The following is a 735-nucleotide window of genomic DNA, read 5'->3' on the forward strand; positions in this document are numbered from 1 at the left end:
CTCGAGAAAGACTTCAGCCGGAGCCAATGTCTATCAGCAGCAGCGATGGCCGAGTGGTTAAGGCGTTGGACTTGAAATCCAATGGGGTCTCCCCGCGCAGGTTCGAACCCTGCTCGCTGCGGCCCGTTGGGGGTTTCTTTTTTCCCTAACCTTTCTGTATGGTTTATACTGCGCGAGTTTTATTTCTCGTGTCTTCTCTCACTGTTAAGTGTGCCTCTGCAGTAACAAGAAGCATTATCTGGTATTTCTCCTATTCATCCAACTCGTTAGGCCATGTCTACAAACTCCTCCCCTGCTTCTGTCAGGAACTAGAAGTATTACTAAAGCAGCAGAAGGTCCCAGGGCAAGCTTACAGCACTGCAGCCAGAACATTTGTGGTAACCAGCACTTGGTAGAGGTGGGAGAAGGGCACATTGGGATCAGTTTTCTCTCCACAGCTCACCAGGAAAAAGAACAAGGCACCTACCCCTACACACACGTATCCCCACTTTCTGACTGGCTTTAACTAACCTTTCACCACTCAGATGTTTCATTCTCCTCCTATGTGTGATCTCAGCATTAGTAAAGAGCTGAATAATTTGCAAAACCAGGTGAGAGAAGACTGGAAATAAGACCATTTCCACAGAGGCCAAAATAGGCTAGAGCAGGAACAGCCACTTCTCACTCCCCTCTCTCTTAAAGACAAGACAAAAACCCACCATGAACACACAAGCAAACCCATTTTTTCTATCATGT

At 47.2% G+C, this 735-nt stretch overlaps 1 non-coding gene across 1 annotated transcript; it reads left to right on the forward strand.

Moving 5' to 3' along the window:
* The first annotated feature begins 39 nt into the window (after positions 1-39).
* Positions 40-121, forward strand: TRNAS-UGA. Its single transcript has one exon. It is a non-coding gene; the product is annotated as a tRNA-Ser (tRNA).
* The last annotated feature ends 614 nt before the right edge of the window (positions 122-735 follow it).

Source organism: Mesitornis unicolor, unplaced genomic scaffold, assembly GCF_000695765.1.
Source record: "Mesitornis unicolor isolate BGI_N332 unplaced genomic scaffold, ASM69576v1 scaffold8476, whole genome shotgun sequence".
Lineage (NCBI taxonomy): Eukaryota > Metazoa > Chordata > Aves > Mesitornithiformes > Mesitornithidae > Mesitornis > Mesitornis unicolor.